At 47.1% G+C, this 19,044-nt stretch overlaps 1 long non-coding RNA gene across 1 annotated transcript; it reads right to left on the bottom strand.

Moving 5' to 3' along the window:
- Window positions 1-14,435: 14,435 nt before the first annotated feature.
- LOC129077424 (uncharacterized) lies at window positions 14,436-17,244 on the bottom strand. The gene is made up of 3 exons (XR_008529857.1): window positions 17,191-17,244; window positions 16,259-16,416; window positions 14,436-14,706 (listed from the first exon to the last, which is right to left on the bottom strand). It is a non-coding gene; the product is annotated as an uncharacterized LOC129077424 (long non-coding RNA).
- Between the last annotated feature and the right edge of the window lie 1,800 nt (window positions 17,245-19,044).

The following is a 19,044-nucleotide window of genomic DNA, read 5'->3' as shown; positions in this document are numbered from 1 at the left end:
ATGAGGGAATTATGCTCAGATTTTTAAAAGTTTGCAGAATTACATTAAAACCCCATGTTGATGGTGCTGAAGGTCTTTGCTGCAGCCCATATTTTTCAGACCACCCACCTCCAAGCACCTTTTGATGGCGACCTTGCAGTTGCAACAAGAATCCTAACCTAATGGATCCTCTGTGGTCCCTTTTGTGCCCAAAGCAGGCCAGGAGAAAGCTGTGCATTCACACCCTCCAGGGGCTGCTTTGTTGATCTGCCCATGGGATGGGGGAGCTGGTGTTGTAACAGGTACATACAAAAGGAGAAAATGCATTTGGGGGAAGGGCAGTTTTCACAGTATATCTGGAGCCTAATATTTGCTAGTTGCCGAATTCTTTTCTGCTGGTTAAGTTCTTGCTGACAAGTCACCAAGTCTGAACATGGCCTGTGACCACAGGTGGAGTTTGTGTCCCTAGGGTGGTCCAACTGTCACTTAACTACCCATTGATTATGCAATTACCCTCAGGGAAAGGGTGAGAGAGAGAGGATGTGATCTCCCTCTCCCTTTATGGCTTTCCTAACTCTCAGGGTGAAATAACTCTTGTCACAACCACTCCAGGCTTTCAACAAGATCTCTTCCCAGCCTCCTATATTGGCCTAGCTTCCTCTAAGCCATGACAGGGCCTCTCAGGGGCCCCTTGTGCTACTATGGTGCTGCTTACCCAATCCAGGCCTCTCCCAAGCTCTCGTCCTGACCAGAATCTCAAGGAAATTAGTAAGGTATACAGGACTGAGGCAAGTCTGTTTTATTTTTTAATAATCTTAGTTATATTTTTATACTGATATATTTAAAAGCAAAAGGGGATAAGGACCTATTCATCATGATACTAAAAGGAGTTTCTGTCTGGTGATCTGGAAGCATCTCAGAGACTACACAGGGAACGAGTGCCAGAATGTGAATATGAACTCTTCCAATAGCAAGGCTAAGACTTACAATAAGATGTGGTCAGGAGAGGTTAAGTGGGTGTTGCTGTGGAAACAATCCTGAAATCCCAGTGACTTAACCCAAAAACATCTTTATTTCCTTCTCACACTCTGTGTCCAATGCAGGTCATCAAAGAAGTTTCTGCTTATTGTAACCACTCAGGGACATGCTGACACAGGTTTCAATCAACATGTGCTTCTCCAATCTTTGTAATAGGGTGAAGGAAGAGTGGGAAGAGGGTCTCACACCAGTGATTAAACATTGCAGTGGTTGGAAAGGACACACATCACTCACATTCAAAACTCATTAGCTAGAACTTATAGCTCAACCCAACTATAAAGAGAGGTGATCTTTGCAGAGAAGTTACCTGCTCCTCTTCCCACTCAGAGGTACTCATGGGCTCCTGTTGTTGTAGACTTCTCACCTTTAACTTTGACACATGACTCAGCAACGTAAATTAAAAATACCAAACTGTTACCCTTCATCAGTGAGAGTGTCTGTCATTCTTGAAGTAGGCTTTCTGGTCTCTGAAGGAAAGTGTATCTTCCAGTTTGTCCTTCTATCCACTATGAGCCAATAACCACTACTCCCATCTGGAGCAGTTACACTAGCTGAAGGTCACATCTTCATGGTGTATGAGTATGAGTGTGGTTCAGTGCCTAGTAGAAGCTTAAGGCAGGCAATCATTCCCCTCAGCCCTCCCTCCAAGGAAAAGGAAAGACAGCCCTTTACTATTTGAAATGCCTGCATTACCAAAATCCCAGAAATCATGGGGCCAAGAGCTGAAACCTGGTCCCTAGCTGTGTCCAGGTTTGGGAGACCTTTCTTATTTGAACTTTCCACCTTTACCACTGAGTATTTATACCCAGTTCGAGCTACAAGGAGAAGTTAACTGAATTTGAAACACTAAAACCAAAACTGAGGAAGAAAACTAATCCTGCCATAGCTGAGCTGGTACTGGACAAAGTGGACCTGAAGTTGCTCTAAGCCTTTGGTGAAATCTCTGCAAAACTACAAGTGAACTTCTTTTGGAATCTCAGGGTTTCTGAATTCTTCTGAGACTCCTGTCAATAGTGGGAGCAGCTGAAAAGAAGTGTGTGGGGCAGAGGCAGGGGCAGACCCATTTTGAAGCTAGCAACTCCTAATGGGTTGATGAGATGGCGTGGGCTCTTTCCTCCTTCAGGGCTCCCTCAGCCAACAAACTTGTGGCCCTATTTATAGCTAACCCACATTTCATTCAGAGAATGAGACTGCAGCCTTTCTAAATCAGGAGATTCAAATCCCATTTTGATGGTGCAGGGATTTCATTAAGACACTTCCGTGACACACCCTGCCCAGATAGGTGGTAGTTCATGTACTAGAAGAGGAGGCTTTCCAGTGCCATCTTAGGAAGCTCCTTGACCACTGTGGAATCATTCTGTGATTCTTATCCTCTCACAATTTAAGGTACCTCTGGCCTCAGGAAGGAAAGAGATCCCTCTGTTGCTTTATTAATTAACCCAAGCCCCAGTGGTGGGGGTCTACATAAAGGGTTTTCTGCAAGACAGCAGGATCTTCAGGACACCTCCAGAGCAAAACATCCCCTTGTCATGAGTGTCTGGAATCATGCTTTCAAGTCATACATCTACAGGTATGTCAAGACATACTGTCCAGAGCTCCAGAGATCATCAAAAAGATAGGTGTAGTGGGAGATGAAATGAACAGGCCCCTTGCCCAGGTAGCTTTCTCCCAATCCATGGCTAAGTACCAGGTCCTGCTCTTTGAAAACAAAGGTCCATGAAGGTAGCAAGGTCGTCAAAGTCGGAGACAAAGCAGAAGAAGGAACTACCATTTCCTATCCCCAATTCATATCATCCAAATCCTTTTTGTTATTGATCTTACCAATGCCCCCAGACTATTTCAGTCCTTTCCCCTCTAGCATTATTCATGCTCTACTTGACCCAGATAAGAGATTTACAACTGCAGAATTTTAGTAAGTAGTTTACATGTGCCATGAGATGAAAAAGGTTTAAAATCTCTGCTCTAGATGATAGAATATATGAAGGTTCATTTTACTATTCTGTATACTTATATGTATGGTTGAAAAATTTTATAATAATTTAAAAAGCAGGTTTTTAACCCCTCTGTAGTTGATTTTTGTATAGTGACAGGAGGGATTCTGATGCATTTTGTTTTCTATATGGATTTCCAGTTGTTTAACTGTCATTTGTAAAAGACCGTCCTCTCCCCACTGCTCTGAAATTGCACCTTTTTCATAAATCAAGAGTCCACATATAAACATGTCTATTTCAGGGCTCTATTCAGTTCCATCGGTCTATTTGTTAACCCTTGCATCCATACCACAAACTTAATTACTATAGCATTTTAACAGTTCTTTCCAGTAGCACAACTTGTGTTATCTTCTAATATCTCAAGAGTGCCTTGGCCTAATTTATATCAATGTAAATTTTAGAAACACTGTGTCATGTTTTATACATAAATACACATAAATACACACATTCTTCCACAAAACCTTTTGGGCTTTTTATTGGGATTGCAGTCAGTCTATAGATTAATTTTAGGGAGAACTAACATTTACAATATTTAATCTTCATATCCATGATTGTATTATATTTTATATTTATATAGAATTTCATTAATTTATCTAAATAGCATTTTTATGTTTTTCATAAAGTTCTTAAATGTTCTTTGGCTAGAATTATTCTTACTTGATATTTTGGCATGATATATTACAGATTACATTTTGTTTACTTTCATTTTCAGACTGTTTGTTGCTATTAAAACAAAGTTTACATTTTATATATTAATGTTAAAACCAGCAACCTTTACATACAGTGTCATTAACTCAATAGTTTAACTTTAGGTCTTTTGAATTTTCTTCACACACAATCTAATCATCTACTGTGGCAGTTTTGTTTCTTATATTTTTCTGCTTCCATTACTGCACTGAGTAGTACTTCTATCATAATACTGAAAAGAATTGGTGATGTCAGGTATCTTTTTCTAGTTCCCAGTTTCAACTTAAAAGCTTTAAACTTTTTCTGATACAAGTACACTGTTTGCTGTAGGTTTTCTCATACACTTTTATCTAGTTTGTTAAATTTTCCCTTTTAAAATTTTTTTTAAAACTTTTAACTTTAGGATGGTTTTAGATTTACAAAAATTTTTGCAAAGATAGTACAATGAGTTTCCATATGCTCCACGTTCATTTTCCTCTATTATCAGCATGGTATATTATGGCACATTTATCACAATTAATGAAGTAATAGTGTTACAATGTTATTAACAAAAATTCACACTTTATTCAGATTTCCTTAGTTTTTGTCTAATGTCCTTTTTCTGTTTTAAGATCCCATGATGGCTCTCACATTACATTTAGTCTTCAGGCCTCCTTAGGATACTCTTGGCTGTGACAGTTTCACAGGCATTCATTATTTCTGATGACTTTGACAGTTTTGAGGAGTACTGGTCAGGTATATTGTAGGATGCCACTTGAAATTTTTCTGATGATTATTAGCATATTCAATAAAGCAATAAATTTAATGAACAGTCTGTGTCTGAAGAGTAAAAATATGATTTAACATTAGAAACTCCTTTCAATCATAATTCCCTACATTAACAAATTAGAGAAAGTAAAAAACATTTGATCATGTCAGTGGGTAAAAAAGAAAAAGTCTTTTAAAGAAATCGAAGATGAGTTAATAGTACAAACTAAGATTAGATTTAACTTTCATTTCCTAAGACAATAAACATACTTAAATGTGAAATGTTAGAAGCAGCTCCATTAAAATCAGAAACTACACATTGATGTATATTCTCATACCTACCAGTCATAACTGTACCAGAACACAAAGCCAGAGCTGTGGATACCACATACGTAAGATGTATAAATATTGAAAATAAAGAGATAGTGTTTGGTGACAATCTCATTATCTATTTTGAAAACTCAAAGGTATAGTAGGCACATGGGATATTCAAGTGAATGTGACCAGATAATGTATGAAGAAGTCAACCAAAAATGTACAAGATCTGTGTGACTATATATATAACTATATAACTATTTTACATATAATAATGTATATCATAAAATATATGACATATATAAGCTATATATTATATCTGACATATCCAATATATCATACATATGTATATCATATCATATCATGTGAGGCCTGTCCAGAAAGTATCTGGCCATGTACTATGAAAAATAAAGGCATTTATTGAAGAAAATGCAAGATACAAAAAAAATTGTACATAAGACAATGACACCTCAGTCCCCTTCAAAGTAGGCACCTTGGGACCTCACACCATTCTCCTAGTCGCTGTCACCTGTCCTGTCATGTTTTCCTGAATCTCAATGGCCGTCTGAAATCTCTTCCCTTTCAAAGGTGATTTTAGTTTTGGGAAAAGCCAGAAGTCACAAGGCACCAAATCTGGGTTGTAGGGGGACTGAGTCACCTGGGTGATTTGATGTTTCACCAAAAAATCTCTGCAGGAGATGTGATGTGTGAGGAGGCACATTGCTGTGATGAAGCTGCCAATCAGCAGTAGTTGCCCATAGATGCAGCCTTCTGAATCATCAGAATAGTTTCTTTGGAGAAATGTTCAAGGTTAATATCAAATCTGATGCAGATTCATTGCTCTACCCAGTCATTTTGAATGCAATGGCCACACAGTACACATGCTCACTCAATGGTGTCTACTGCACTCACTGACTAGTACAGTGAAATTGTCATTGTTCATGCATGTGCATTCCAGTCCACTCTCCTTGGCTGCCAGGTTACATCGAGATCTCACAAACCATTCTCGTTATATCAACAATGGCTGGACTTTTTCCGGACAGGCTTTGTATATGAAGCTATACAGGGTCCAGCACAAATAATGCCCTTTTTATTATAAAATATTTTATTACAAAATCATAAACATGTAATTCTGTAACATAACAATATCACACTCAATCATACCATATGACATTTTAGGTGAAATGTTCAAATTGCTGTTCATCTCGTGTGAGACATTCACCCACCCTACCAACCATTCTCAAGCAAGTCTCACTTTTGCTGGACCCTGTATAGTTTTATATATCTGTATAAATATATATAAACATGCAAGGTTACTAACAAGTTCAGGTAAAAGAAGTCCCAAATAAATGAATCAGTATATCATACTCATTGATGGGGACCAGAACATTGTAAACATGTAGATTCTGCTTTAATGAATTACGAATTTAGTGCCTTACCTATAACAGCCAAGATGACAACCAAAATCACACTACTGACTTTTGCTCCCCAAATCAAACTCAGAAAACTATAAAAGGAAGCAGGGGGAGGTGGAAATCAACAAGAAAATCTTTTTTAAAAATTCATGAGGAAGCCCTGGGGGAGACTGACGACTGTGGTGAGCTGTCCTGTGGAAACTGAAGACTTATGTTTGGGATGGAGGCTGGGGAAGCAGGGGCATAGGGATGGGCCCTAGCCTGCATAGATGGAGATGATAGGGTGGGTAGGCGAAAACATTTAAACTTCTTTCCTGCTTCATTGCACAAGTCTGAGGCCCTCAGACCACACATGCACAAAGATGCTGTTGATTTGAAGTATATTATTCTGGAGTCTGTGCTATAGCTATCTGAAACTGCCTTAGTGTGAATGCATTGGTTTGTCAAAAAAAAATATTATTTAAATCAAATGGGAAAAATGGACCAGGAATAGAATACCAATGAGCCACAGATAGTACGGGTAGGTATTCTTTCATGAAATTTTTATATATATTCTAAAAATGCATACATATTATTATATATATTCTAAAAATACACGAGGTAGAGATGTAAAATGTATTACTTCTATGAAGGAGGACCAAAAAGTGAAAACACCAGCATAAACAAGGCAAAGGTAGATAATTGCAAACTAGCAGGACTTCCTCAAATTTCTGCTGCTGCTCAGCATCTTCAGTAAAAATGAAACCTTTAGAACACAAGGTTTCCAAAGTGTCAGCCAGGCTGGTGAAGAGACGTCATGGGAAACAGGACTTCTTTTCTGACCCTCCCTAAGGTCCTGGGTGCTGCAGCTCCCCATCTAGCATTTGTCTGGTTCATTACTGCAGTGATCACTTCAAGAGTTGTGAGGAGACTCCTGAGTTAGGCATGAAGGATCCACCAGCCTCAGAACAGAAGGTAACACAGAATCTAACTCTGGGCATTACTATCAGCTTTGGGGAATCCCAGGCAAGACTCAGGCTGAGTAACACCCCCCACCCAACCTCTTCAGGGAACTCGGGAACTCAGGACAAGTTCTGAGGGGAGCAACCTCAAGTCCACAGTGCGCAGGGCCCTGACTCTTTCTGGAATCAAGGTGAGAACCAGGAGGGAAGACAAAGGGACTCTAGACTCTGGAACAGTCAGTCCTGGGAGGCCCAGAGGGCAGGATGACCAGAAACGGTGATTTATAACTTCCACATCTTCTGGTTATGACACTCTGGGGGCTCCGTGTAAGGGCACAGCCTCTCAGGTCAGCAGATGGTGCATCTAGGATATGACTGGAGTCAACGTGAGGACCCTGAAGAAGATCCAATTTGGAAGAGGGAAGCCAGGAGTCTGGGAAAGCAAAAGCCCAACCATCTCATTGAAGAGAGGAAATGAAGTATAGAGGAGGTCTCGAGGGAGGCTGAACCTGAGGGTCTGAAGAGGGTGATTTGAGAAGGCAAATGCAGGTGTCCCAAAGAGAGCAAATATTACGGAATGAAGAGAGGTCCTATGGGAAAGAAATGGAAACTAGACTTCCAGTCAAGATGGAGACATAGGTAGACAAGTTTCACCTCCTCATGCAAACATAGAAAGAATTACAACTAGATCTCAAAACAAATAATACCCAGAACCATCAGAAAAGGGAGCTGCATGAAAAGCTGACAACCAAAGATTTAAAGAAGCCACATTCATCCATATGGTTAGGAGGGGCAGAGTCACAGAGACAGGCAGAGAGGCGGGGAGACAAGGTGTGGTGCAGAGAACCAGCGGTAGCAGCTCAACAGACTGTCCCACATTCACGTGTGGTGGATAAAAATCAAGAGGGATGCCTTGGGAGCCAGCAATCCCAGCCCCAGGCCACATCATACAGCCCAGGGTTCCTGTGACAGGAAGATAAATCCCCATAACTTCTGCCTGTAAAAACCAGTAGGGGTTGGGACAGTGAAAGAAACTACCAGATTTTCAGGAAACTCTGTTTAAAGGTCCCACATGTATTTAGAACGTGCACAAATGCACCCATTCTGGGATTTATCACCAGGGAAACAGCTGGAAGGGCACAAGTAGTATACAAGGAGAAAGTGAGGAGACCGGTAAAAGGGTGAGTGCTAGGAGACAGCTTCTTCCTAGGCAAACCTCCAGAAAACAGGCAGCAGCATTGTCCCCTCTCCATGCCCTCCTCCTACACAGAGCCACAAAGCAGTGAAGTGGGTTGCCCTACCCTGGAGAATACCTAATGCTCCACCCCCTCCCAACTTACACTTGCCTTTTCTACAATAGGCCATGCTACTAAGACAGGGAGTCAAAGAAGTTCTACCTAAGCAATAGAAACAAACACTGGGAGGCTGCAAAATTGAGAAGAGATAAAGAAATTTGGCACAAATGAAAGAACAGAACAAAACTCCAGAAAAAGAACTAAACAAAACAGAGATAACCAACTTATCAGATGCAGAGTTCAAAATATTGGTGATTGGGATGCCCAAAGAACTCATTGAGCACAGCAACAAAATAAAGGAAGGAATGAAGGTTTCACTAAGAGAAATAAAGGAAAATCTACAGGGAACCACCAATTGAGGGGAGGAAGATGGGATTCAAATCAACAATTTGGAACATAAGGAAGAAATAAGCATTCAACCAGAACAGCAAGAAGAAAAAAGAATTCAAGAAAACAAGGATAGTATAAGGACCCTCTGGAACATCTCCAAACATATCAACATCTGAATCATAAGGATGCCAGAGGGAGAAGGAGAAGAACTAGAAATTGAAAACTTATTTGAAAAAAATAATGAAAGAAAACTTCCCTCATTTGGTGAAGGAAATAGACACACAAGTCCAGGAAGCACAGAGAATTCCAAACAAGTTGGACCTAAAGAGGACCACACCAAGACACATCATAATTAAAATGCCAAAGGTTAAAGATAAAGAGAGAACCTTAAAAGCAGCAAGAGAAAAAGCAGAGAATTACCTACAAAGGAGTTCCCAGAAGATTCCTCAAAAGAAACTTGTGAGGGCTGGAAGGGTTTGGCAAGAATTATTCAAAGCAGTGGAAAGCAGGGACCTACAACCTAGATGACTCAATTAGCAAAGCTATCATTTAGAATGGAAGGGCCGATAAAGTGCTTCCCAGACAAGATAAAGCTAAAGAAGTTCATCATCACTAAGCCATTATTACATGAAATGCTAAAGAGACTTATTTTTAAAAAAGATCAAAACTATGAACATTAAAATGGCAACAAATTCACAAGTATCAACAACTGAATCTAAAAAAAAGTAAACAAACAACCAGAACATGAACAGAATCCTAGATATGGAGATCATTTGGAGGGTCATCAGCTGGGAGGGGGAAGGGGGAGAGTGGGGGGAAGTGTTCAAGGATTGAGAAGCATAATTGGTAGGTACCAAATAGACAGGGAGCTAAGAATAGTATAGGAAATGGAGAAGCCTAAGAACTTATATGCACAACCCATGGACATGAACTAAGGGGTGGAAAGCTGGAGGAAAGGGGGGTACTGGGCAGAGGGAGACAAAGGGGAAAAATTGGGACAATTGTAATAGCATAATCAATAAGTATATATTTTTTTAAAAAACTAAAAGAAATAGAAACTAAAGCCAATGCTGGTGTGATCCAGAGAGGGGTGAGATTTGGCAACAAGCAGAGCTCAAGCAGAGCCCAACAGAGCACAGGGTGCAACTGTCCATTCATACACCAACATCATGGGTAATACAGTGCCTGAGGTGCTTGGGGTAACACCGAAGTTGAGGAACAAGAGGAGCACTCCCACCTGTCGGGGAGCACAACTCTTCTCTAAGGAAAACTTGACCCAGGGTAAGAAAACAGGACTTAGTTTAGGCCCATCTGAGGACCAATCAACCAGCAGGAGCAGCTGGAAGAGAAAAAAGCAGGAAGCTGGTGGTGGGGTGGTCAATGCGGGGACTACCAACTGAGACTGGGCCCACCAGTCTTCTGGGAGGCACAGCCCCCCAAGGGCCCATCTGACCCAAGCAGTCCTGGTGGAAGCCAAGCTAGGAGTAACAAGGGTCTCACTTTGAGCAATCAAAGAGGCCATCAACAGGCCTCCCCCACCTGTAGGTATGGGAGTGGAGCTAGGATCATGACTTCTTAACTTGGACAACAATGTGCCTAGCAGCAGAGAAGAACCTTTTCTGGCCATCTGAACCCTATTTTTTTCTGTACTTTCTGAAAAGAGAGAAGCTGGAAACCCTACACCCATCCAGTCCTCCACACTTGGTCTGGGCTCACTCTCTAGACCAGGTATGAGCAACTTTTGTGACATCACGTGACCAATAGAGGTCTGTGACTTAAGCAGCCAAATGCCCCCACAACCGAGATTTCAAAATTTTGGTAACAGTACATATTGGGCATCTCTGCTGTGATCAAAGGCATTTCTGACCCTAGTGTTCATTGATACAATCTTGGGTGGCAAATGCTTTTTGTTCTAGAGCAGATCCATGGCTAGTCCAAACATTAATGAGCTGGATGAAGCCAAGCCAGCCCCATCTGAGGATAGAGTACCACCAATAAGGGTCCAAGCTGATAAATCCCTGGATCTAAATGTGGATCCAAGAGAAGCCTTGGAGGGACATGGGGACGAAGCCTGGAGCCAAGATCCAAGCCCCCAAGACAATCTGCAACCACAGAACTCAAACCAAGTTGCTGCCAACATAGAAGGAAACAACATTCTTCTTGGGCTGTCCTTCCCATAAAAGCTTTGGAGGATAGTGGAGGATGACGCCTTCACGTCTGTGCACTGGAATGAAAATGGAAACACTGTGATCATCGAGGAAGATTTCCAGAGGGAGGCTTCTTTGCCGAAGGGGCACAGAGAAAATGTTCGAATCAGAAAGCCCGAAGAGTTTCATCAGTCTGATGAACCTCTCTGGATTCAGCAAAATACACCCAAGTGACTATTCAGTTCACTCTCCAGAAAACAACAGATTAATGGTAAAGTGGAAAGTCCTCCCATTTATCATATGCTCTGTTACTCGAATATCTTCCCAGTAGATGAAGAAGAATGATATACTGAAAGGGTTTCATTTCAAAGGATAACTCTTTTTTCACCTGAGACAGTATTTATCAAAAGATAAGAAAGTATAGATTTTCATATGAAACTATCACCCCCTTAGAGATAACCTGCAGGCATGACTAAAGACTAAGACTCTGAGAGGCCAGTTAGTGTCAAACAGATATATTGTCTCTCGGAATGACTAAAATGATTAATTTTGTTTCAGATCTACCACAATGCCAACTTCCAAAGAGACAAGCCTTGGCTCATGGAGAACATTAAGAGAAAAGGCAACTGGATGACTACTGCAGCTTGGCCAGGGACCAGTGCAACATCTCCAAAGAGGAAAAAGCAGGTGGCCCCTACAGGACACTCCCCAAGAATGAACCATAAAGAAAGCAGCAAAGCAGCCGACCCAAAGACCCAGAAGAAGGCTCCAAGTGCTCAGGGACCCAGTGGCATCCGGTCATTCAAGTTCTCAGGTCTGCGGTCCACAAGTTTGATAGTGCCATCATGGTCCAGGGCCCAAGTAAGCCAGGTGGCCCAAGTGGAGAGGGCACACCCGGGAATGTCACGTTTGTGCCCACGGCTCCTGCCAGAACCGATGGCACAGGGGAACTGCCCGCCAGCCACCCAGGTCGCCCACTGTATGATTCGGTGATGTCTTTGTACAACACCTATTATTCCATCCTGATGGCTGCCCTTTCAGTCATGGCCCCACTCACAGACCTTGATGAGGATGGGGAGGAGAAGGGCTCCTCAGATTGCTCGTGTGCACTCTGTGAGCAATTCAAGGACAGTACAGGCCCCTAAGCCCCCAAGTGACAGAAAACAGTCACCACTTTGTACCCACAAATCCATTTTCGGCTTCAATGAAGAAAAGCACAACTCCATGGAACTAAATTAACAATGAGAATTGTGAGTCCGTGCCCTTCTGTTTCCATGCTACACACACCTCGTCAGACGAGCCCCAGGAGGCTAGTAATCCTGGCCCGAGACAGGCTTTTGTCCCCACTGTCCTCATTCATTTTCACACACTCAGCCAAGGGTCTGGCTAGGGAGCTCTGAAGCAAGCTCAGGAAGATCGGGTCCCCTGAGCCTCGCCTGCTGGTCAGGAGAGAGAGCTGCCTGGCTCCTGACCTTGGGGGGAAGGCGGAATCACCTTACAATAGTCATGTACCTTAAAACAGGAGGGTCTTTCCTCACGAGTTCCCCTGTGATGCCAGGAAGTTTCTGACCAGCAGCTGTGCGTCTCTAGCCCCATTTCCAGGGACCTTCCAGGGAGACCCACATAAAACTAGGGCCACCTTATCTGCTCAGCCATCTCTGACCAGGGCAGTCTGGCTCAGAAGATGGGCCGTTCCAGTCAACCCCTGGGAGAAAGCCCATCATCCTCACAGCTAACAACCACTAGTAACTGCTGGAAGGGGCCCAAATAAATAAAAGGTTGCCCACAAAACAAACAAACAAACAGACAAAACACTACTCATCACTTTTCCATCAGAGCTGGATTTCAGATCCTTTCTTTGGTCACAAAGTAGCTGTGTGACATGTCTAACACACGGCTTCATGAGCCAAGGGACACTTTTACAACAGAGCAAGCATCACTTGCCAGGACAGGCAGGTGCTGTGTTTCAAAGTCTGACGTCCCCTTCATGGTGCACGAGGCCGTCCCTGGCCGGTCACCCTCGGGTAACCATTCAGCGGCCACTCCCAGCCCTCCCACAACATCCCCTGCCTGCTGCTAAAGCGTTCTCTGAGTTTGACCAGAACGAAGAGAGAGGAGAAAACATGTAAGGGAGCCCCGAACACTAACCCGTTCTCTTAAAACATATTTGTCTGTACAACCCAGGAATGAGCGGGACCTAAATGAGTGACATCACCAAGATATTCAGGGGACACTTTCCTTTTTTCCTGAAGGTCAAAGCCCTTGAGAGTGTCAGTGAGCCCAGAGAGGCATCTCCCGAGGAAAAGCCGCTGCATCTGAGCACAGAAGGCTGTCTACATGAGCAGCAGGTGGCGGGCAGCCCTCTCCACTGTGCTGCCGCTTCAGACTGAGCCTGATTTTTGCGTCCGCGGCATGATGGCGTCCCCATAGTCAGGAGTCAGCTGGTTTCTCGGTAACCTTCCTGTGAGGAGTCCTCTTGCCCCGAGGGGATCAGGTACTCTGGGATGTCCACCTGGAAGATATCCTTCCCACCTGTCCTGGGTATGGGCTCCAGTAACCACCTGGGGTTTGAAAGTGCAGTCAGGTACTTCTGCTTCAGGTTGGTCAGTACAGCTTGATTTTCCAGCTCCACAAGCTCATCAGGAGCTAAGTTTTCCGGGCACTGCAAAGTTTCCCCAATGTCAACGAGCCCTGCGCACCAAGAGAGAAGCACAGAGATGTTTTTCCTTCCATCGACCAAGGCCTGCCTGCGAGAGAAAACGGTTATTCAAAGTTACAGCCGCTAGAGACTAAGCTGATATCACCACACGGACACGGAGTGAACTGGGTCCCTCTCACTGAGCACTTCCGATGAGTCCAGCTCTGTTCAGGGCATTGTGGGTGAGGCCGCAGCAGAGAGAGAAATGAAGAGGACAGGGCCTTGTCCTCAACAACTCCACCCAGGAACAGGCAGGTTCCAGGCAGACTGCTGAGGGCAGCACGTACAGGTCAGAAGGGCCCCGGCTGCCGCGGGGAGCCCACAGGCCATCGGGTCCCAAGCACGTCACCAGGTGAAAGGAGCTGATGTGGGACCTCAACCACTGAGGGGTGAGGGAACTTGCTCAGGTGCCCATGGGCAGTGAGGGTGGGGCAGGTGTGTGACGCCTGAGTCTGGAGGTCACCCGGCCCTCTCTGTGTGCTGTGCAGTCTCTCGCGGCCGGCCCCGCATGCGGGCACACGTATGCACACAGACACACACGTGTACACACAGGCAACACCACATGCCGCCTTGGACTGGTCCCTGCCTCTCAGACCACCAACGGGAACTGAGGCCCAGGGTGGACAAAAGGGTTCACCCAAGGTCCTGGAAACTTGTCCCACGGACGCCCAGCCCGGGCGCCCCGGGGCCCCCTGCTGCCCCTTTGAAAGTGTGTTGCTTATAGAAACCACAGCCCCACTGCAACAGGTTCTAAAGAAAACAAGCCCCAAAACTCCTGAGCAAGGTCCTGGGGGGTGCCCCTGGAGATGTCTGAGCAGTGCTCGGGGTGTCGCCACTTGCCGGCTATCACGCCACGGCCATACTTCTCCCCTTCCCGGAGCAAGGCCTGAATCTGAGCAGGGCTCCTCCCCAGCCTCTGCAGCAGCAGTTCCCTCCAGGCGGCATCTTCCCAGTCCCTGTGAGCAATGTGGACGGCGATGGTACAGTGCCGGTGGCTGCTCAGCAAAGGACGCCAACGAGTCTCCAGAGTCTTGACCCCATTTAAGACAAAACCTGCATAAGGCTGCCGGAAGGACAGGCAGCAGAACTTCATCTCCCCGGAGATCCGTGGGCCTCACGTGGCCTGCGGAAAACACAGAAGCACCAATGTCGGTAAGCGTCATGCACCAGCCCTCCAAGCTCATGGCCTGTGGGCTGACCTCCGCCCACTGTCCCCTGGGGACTCAGGAACCCCACTGACAGGGATGGTAGGGGAGCAGAGGGCGTTGGCTCCTTCTTCCTATCACCACGCAGTCAGTTGACAGGCCCAAGGAAAGAGGCTGGTGCTGGGAGTGCCTCATCCATTAGATGGCGTCTTTTGGGGGCTCAGGGAAGAGGGCGGGCACAGCTACAGAAAGGAAGTCAGGACAGGGTGTGGTCAGTTCTACAGAGGAGGTCACTGAGGCCAGGGGAGCACAGAGCAGGGAGGGAGGGACCTTTGGCTTCACCCCCGGGTGGGTGGGTGGGCTCTAGTCCTCTCCCAGCAATGGCCACCCTGGGCTTTGCTTCTTCTCCCCACCCACCCCAACACTCTCAGCTCCCTGGCCCTGCCACTCGCAAGACACTGCAGGTCCCCAAGCACCCTGGCCCGTGCCCCAGGGCTGCTGAGTGCAAATCCTCGGGATCCAGCCTCAGCTGGGCCCCGGGGACACCGTGTGATCTCAGATAACCCTCTCAGGTATCTCCTCCGGACCCCTTTGGGTACCACCCTCCTCTATCCCCTTGCTACCCCACGGGTATCGACTGTCAGCAGACACCCCTGGCACCCACCCGAGCTCAGAGAAATGGAAAACAGGAGCAGGAACAACTGCCCCTGGTACGCACGCCCCGACCCCATGCCTGGCCCTGGGATGAGTGTGATCCACGGATCCTAGAATTGAATCCTCAAATAACTGGGTAGGGGTGGCGCCACTGTCACTCCACTCTGCAGTTAGGAAGGTGGCACCGAGGGTGAACGGACGACCCACGGTCACGGGGAACCTGACTGCGTGAGCCCCTGCCCTTGCCGCCTTTCCTCGTACCTAGGACAGAGGTCCTTCCTCCTCGTTGGAGGACAAAGCTGTGCTGTGCGAGGAGCAGGGCCCTGGGCCGGAGACTCAGCTGGGTCAGAGTACCTGGCGGAGCCTCAGTCTCCAAGGGGTTGTGAGTACCTGGCACCGACCTAACAGGACAGCCACAACCGGTGGCTGCCCATCATCATCATCATCATCATGGGGCCTGAGCCTTGCCTCTGCCCTCCATCCATGAGCACACCCACTCTCGTTTGTCTCTCCCCTCCTGTCTTTAAAGGACATAAACCTCACCTCAGCTCTTATGTCCTCTCGTGTTTATGAGAACACATCCACTCTCAAAGACAACGCCTGGGGGAACGAAGCTGCCTCGTGTTCACTCCCTTCCCAGCCCACTGTCCTGCCAGTCCCTGTGCCCAGCTTGTCTACCTTCCCTCCCTGTCTCTGGCTGGGCTGTCTTCCTGTGTGCTCTGGACCCCACCCTTCTTGCTTCTGTGACCGTATCCATTAAGAAAAGGGCTTTACAGAGGTAATCAAGTTAAAATGAGGCCCCATCCAATGACTGGTGTCCTGTCCTCACCTAAAGGGAGAACTTACAGACAGACACACACGCCAGAGAATGAATACCTTGTGAAGATGAAGGCCGAGATCTACAAGCCAAGGGATGCCAAAGCTTGCCTGCAGACCACCAGAACCCTGGGGACCGAGATGGGCAGATTCTCTCTCAGTCCTCAGAAGAAGCAAACTCGGCCGACACCTCGATCTCGGACCTCCAGCCTCTGCAGCTGTGAGACAATACCTGTCTGTTGTTTAAGCCACTCGGGCCGCGGCTCTTTGATGTGACCAGCCGGACAAACGACTACAGAGGCATAGGCTCTTTCCCCGCACATCTTCACAGGGCAGAGAATGATTCTGCCATTGGCAGCACTTCAAGCACACTCCTTCACGTGCCTGCATTTTCTCCTATCCTATTTTTGGCTGCCTGCATGGTACCCCATTGTTGGCTGCCCTACGATTTACTGAGTTTCCCCTACTGACGAAGAGTCACAGGCTGCTTTGCACTTTCTGCCACTCTAAAGGGCACTACCACAAACACTCGTTGACTGAAGACTTGTTAGGAGGACACCTGGGTCACAGGCATGCACATCTGAGATGCTGATACATGCCAGCAAACGGCCACCCACCGAAGCTCACCCGTGCATGCTCTACCAACCACGGTACTGGTGCCATGCCCTCACACGCTTGTCGGCCCCGAGCACTATCACTGTATTTAACCTTTGCCCACCTGATGGGTGACAAAAGGTGGCCCTAGTCATTGGGTTTGGATTATTCTGGACAGAGGCTGGATGTCCCCCTGTGGCCTGGCCATTTCCACTTCTTCTTCTGGGGTATATGCCTAGGTTCCGCTGTTGAGTTTCTTGACCCTTTTCTCATCAAGGTTCCCCCAAAACCACAACAAGGAGACCTGAACTGTGTGGCTGGCACCCCCAGGGAGAACTGGCGTAACTGTAGAGGCACAGAGGGGGCTGAGTGCCCTGCTGCCTCACGGTGCAGAGTACCTGCTTAGCGGCCTGAGGAATAAACACTCTTCCACGTGTCTCTGCTTCTTCACCTGCACAAGGGCAAGAGGGATAATGAGAAAAGGTCATTAGGGACAAGACAGCAATGTTGGCTAATATACCAGAACAGTCTTCTACTCTGCAGGGATTGGAAACCACCAGGACCGAGGAGGTTCCAACTGATGGGAAGCACACATGGCCGTGACCCTTCACTCACGGTTTGTTTCTCTGAATCGTGGCAGTGGCTTTATCCTCCCCTACCTGGTCAGGGACTACATCATAGCCCAGCCAGCCTCACAGAAAATCATTTCACGTAGGCGGGTCATGTCCTTACAGCCCAGCAGACCTGGTATCCAAGAGGAGAAAAATCTTACCTCCCCTCACATCATCACATGGGAAGGCTGAGCACTTCCTCAGGGAAGTGGGGAAGTCACAGCCTTGCTCAGACTCAGGTGAGCAGAGATTGGGGTACAGTTCCTGCAGGATCAAAGCAAGGACCAAAGAAAGTACTTTCGCCTCCAGGAATCCTAGCTACACTCCTGCTCTCAGCACTGGGGACGCCAGATATGCTTTCCGGATGTGACGTCCAGTGACTTCTGCCCGGGACGTCTGATAGAGGTGAGGGCCCCGTCTGGGAGGCCTGCTTCTGGTCCATAGAGGGAAGGAGTCCAGTATGGCAGAGATTCAAGGTGTGACCCTGAGGGAGGACTGAACCCCCTGCCCCCGCAGAACCCAGGTTTGCCCCTGCTGTCAGCACTGAGAGTCCCGGGGTTGGGTTGTCTGGATGAGTACTATGTCCCACAAGCTATACGCCCTCACCTCCTCAGGGAACTCGGGAGTCCAGGGCAAGGTCTGAGGGGGAGCAACTTCAGGTCTGCAGGGGGCGGGGCCCCGGCTCTGCCTGGAATCAAGGTGAGAGCCAGAGAGAGGACTGAGGGACCCCACGGAATCCATCTCAGCCTCTGCCGGCAGCCCAGGAATCCCTGGGCGCGGTGTCCTGATGTGATGTCCACAGACTTGACCTGGGGGTCCCGAGGCATTGAGGGCCTCGGTCTGAGTGGCCCGGCCTCCCGGTTAACAGAGAGGGAGATTCCCAGAACCTGCCAGGGCCCAAGGTGAGAACCGGGAGGGAAGAGAAAGGGACTCTGGAGCCTACAACAGTCAGTCCTGGGAGGCCCAGAGGACAGGATGACCAGAAACGGTGATTCATAACTTCTGCCTCTCCTGGTTCTGACACTCTGGGGGCTCCGTGTAAGGGCACAGCCTCTGAGGTCGGCAGAGGGTGTGTCTAGGACATGACCGGAGTCAACAGAGGACCCTGAGGGAGATCGAGGGCCCCTGGCCCCCCGAATGGTGTCAATCTGGCAGGTCTCAGGGAGCAAGGTGGGAGGGGTTGGATGGGGGAATGACCACACATGGTGTTTTCTGCTTCCTGTGCTTGGTTCTGAGAGACCCTGGGGGTTTGGTATAAGGAGCTGGGCTTCAGGCAGCAGAGGACAGGAGCTCGGGGTCCTGCTGATGTCAAGTCAAAGACATTGAGGGAGCAATAGGTGACCCTGGACACCAGAATAATCAGTCCTGGGAGGCCGAGCAGGTGGGGCATCCACGGGCAGCGGTTTCCTGACTTCTGTATCCAGGTGTGAGAGACTGCAGGGTTCGGCGTAAGGAGCAAAGCCACAGGTCGGCTAAGGGGACCCTGGACCCCACAACCTAGGGGGGGGCCCATAAAAGCCCACCTCTGCTGTCAGCCATGGGAGCGCTCCATGGCAAATGACCAAGTGCAGCATTTCCTGACTTCCGTATGTACCCAGGTCTGAGTGGGACTCGGGACTTGATGAAAATTGCAGGGCCTCG

Source organism: Pteronotus mesoamericanus, unplaced genomic scaffold, assembly GCF_021234165.1.
Source record: "Pteronotus mesoamericanus isolate MK-2021 breed Mesoamerican mustached bat unplaced genomic scaffold, CSHL_Meso_final contig_66, whole genome shotgun sequence".
In the NCBI taxonomy this organism is placed as follows: domain Eukaryota; kingdom Metazoa; phylum Chordata; class Mammalia; order Chiroptera; family Mormoopidae; genus Pteronotus; species Pteronotus mesoamericanus.
The sequence above is the reverse complement of the archived record's forward strand: the minus strand, read 5'-3'. Positions and strand labels throughout refer to the sequence as shown.